Raw genomic sequence first — 3,366 nt, 5'->3', positions numbered from 1 at the left:
ACTGACCCTCAGCCCCTTCTCCTACCCCCGACCATAACCCTCACCCCCTCCCCGACCACCGATCCCCGGGACACTGACTCTCAGCCCCCTCTCCTACCTCCGACCTCCAGACACTGACCCTCAGCCCCCTCTCCTACCCATGGGACACTGACCCTCAGCACCCTCTCTTACCCCCGACCACCGGGGACACTGACCCTCAGCCCCCTCTCCTACACCATACCCCCTGGGCACTGAACCTCAGCACACTTTCTCACCCCCGACTCCCGGGACAATGACCCTCAGCCCCCTCTCTCACCACACACACCTGGTACACTGACCCTCAGCCTCCTCCCCTACCCCCGACCCCCGGGACACGGACCCTCAGCCCCCTCTCCTACCCCCGCCCTCGGGACACTGACCCTCAGTCCCCTCTCCTACCCCCGATCTCCGGGGACACTGACCGTTAGTCCCCTCTCCTACACCCGACCCCCGGGGGAAACTGACCCTCAGCCCACTCTCCTACCCTCAGCCCCCGGTACACTGACACTCAGACACCCTCTCCTACCCTCGGGACACTGACCCTCAGACCACTCTCCTAGCCCCGACCCCCGGGGACACTGACCCTCAGCCCTCACTCCTGCCCCCGGATGACACTGACCCTCAGCCCCCTCTCCTACCCCCGACCCCCGGGACACTGACCCTCAGCACCCTATCCTACCCCCGACCCCCGGGACACTGACCCTCAGCCCCCTCTCCTATCCTTGGGACACTGACCCTCAGCCCCCTCTCCTATCCCCAGGGGTAACTGACCCTCAGCACCCTCTCCTACACCCGACACTCGCGACACTGACCCTCATCCCCCTCTCCTAACCTCAGCCCCCGGGACACTGACCCTCAGCCCCCTCTACTACCCCCGACCCCCGGGGGACACTGACCATCAGCTCTCTCTCCGACCCCCGACCCCCGGGGACACTGACCCTCAGGCCCCTCTCCGACCCCCGAGGGACACTGACCCTCAGCCCGCTCTCCTACCCCCGACCGCCGGGACACTGACCCTCAGACCCCTCTCCTAACCCCGGGACACTGACCCACAGACCTCTCTCCTATCCCCGACTCCCGGGACACTGACCCTCAGCCCCCTCTCCTATCCGCGACCCCTGGGGACACTGACGCTCAGCCCCCTCTCCAACCCCCGACCCCCGGGACACTGACCCTCAGCCCCCTCTCCTACACACGACCCCCGGGACACTGACCCTCAGCCCCCTCTCCTAACCCGAGACACTGACCCTCAGCCCCGTCTCCTACCCCGGACTCCCGGGGACACTGATCATCAGCCCCCTATCCGACCCTCGACCCCCGGGACACTGACCCTCAGCCCCCTCTCCTACCCCCGACACCCCGGACACTGACAATCAGCCCCTTCTCCTACCCCCGGGACACTGACCATTAGCCCCCTCTCCTACCCCCGACCAAGACCCTCAGCCCCCTCTCCTAACACCGATCCCCGGGACACTGACCCTCAGCCCCCTCTCCTACACCCGACCCCCGGGACACTGACCCACAGCCCCCTCTCTCAATCACGACCTCCGGGACTCTAACCCTCAGCCCCCTTTCTCACCCCCGACCCCGGGACACTGACCCTCAGCCCCCTCTCCTACACCCGACCACCGGGTCTCTAACCCTCAGCTCCCTCTCCAACCCCCTTCCCCCGGGACGCTGACCCTCAACCCCCGGTCCTACACCCGACCCCCGGGACACTGAACCTCAGCCCCCTCTCCTACCCCCGACGACACTGACCCTCAGCACCCTCTCCTACCACCGAACCCCGGGGACACTGATCCTGAGCCCCCTCTCGTACCCTCAGCCCCCGGGACACTGACCCTCAGCCCCCTCTCCTACCCCAGGGACACTGACCCTCAGCACCCTCTCCTACCCCCGACCCCCGGGGACACTGACCCTCAGCCCCCTCTCCTGCACCATACCCCCTGGGCACTGACCCTCAGCCCCCTATCCTACGCCCTACCCCCGGGGGACACTGACCATCAGCCCCCTATCCTACGCCCTACCCCCGGGGGACACTGACCATCAGCCTTCTCTCCTACCCCCGGGACACTGACCCTCAGCACACTCTCCTGTCCCCGGGACACTGACCGTCAGCCCCCTCTCCTACCTCCGACCCCCGGGACACTGTCCCTCAGCCCGCTCTCCTACCCCCGGGACACTGACCCTCAGCCCCCTCTTCTACCCCTGACGCCCGGGACACTGACCCTCAGCCCCCTCTCCTAACCCCGACCCCCGGGGACACTGACCCTCAGCCCCCTCTCCTACCCCCGACCCCGGGGACACTAACCCTCAGCCTCTTCTCGTACCACCGACCCCCGGGGACACTGACCCTCAGCCTCCTCCCCTACCCCCGACCCCCGGGACATGGACCCTCAGCCCCCTCTCCTACCCCCGGGACACTGACACTCAGCACCCTCTCCTACCCCCGACCCCCGGGGACACTGATCCTCAGCTCCCTCTCTTACCCACGACCCCCTGGGCACTGACCCTCAGCACACTTTCTCACCCCCGACCCCCGGGACACTGACACTCAGCCCCCTCTCTCACCCCACACCCCTGGGACACTGACCCTCAGCCCCCTCCCCTACCCCCGACCCACGGGACACGGACGCTCAGCCCCCTCTCCTACCCCCGACACTCGGGACACTGACCCTCAGCCCCCTGTCCTAACTCCGACCCCCGGGACATTGACCCTCAGCCCCATCTCCTACCCCCGATCCCCGGGGAGACTGACCCTCAGCCCCATCTCCTACCTCAGCCCCCGGTACACTGACACACAGACAGCCTCTCCTACCCTCGGGACACTGACCCTCAGCCCTCACTCCTGCCCCCGGGGGATTCTGACCCTCAGCACCCTATCCTACCCCCGACCCCCGGGACACTGACCCTCAGCCCCCTCTCCTATCCTTGGGACACTGACCCTCAGCCCCCTCTCCTATCCCCAGGGGTAACTGACCCTCAGCCCCCTCTCCTACCCCCGACACTCGCGACACTGACCCTCATCCCCCTCTCCTAACCTCAGCCCCCGGGACACTGACCCTCAGCCCCCTCTACTACCGCCGACCCCCGGGGGACACTGACCATCAGCTCTCTCTCCGACCCCCGACCCCCGGGGACACTGACCCTCAGGCCCCTCTCCGACCCCCGAGGGACACTGACCCTCAGCCCGCTCTCCTACCCCCGACCGCCGGGACACTGACCCTCAGACCCCTCTCCTAACCCCGGGACACTGACCCACAGACCTCTCTCCTATCCCCGACTCCCGGGACACTGACCCTCAGCCCCATCTCCTATCCGCGACCCCCGGGGACACTGACCCTCAGC

Source organism: Pristiophorus japonicus, chromosome 25 (assembly GCF_044704955.1).
Source record: "Pristiophorus japonicus isolate sPriJap1 chromosome 25, sPriJap1.hap1, whole genome shotgun sequence".
NCBI classification, from domain to species: domain Eukaryota; kingdom Metazoa; phylum Chordata; class Chondrichthyes; family Pristiophoridae; genus Pristiophorus; species Pristiophorus japonicus.
This window is presented reverse-complemented; position numbering follows the sequence as displayed.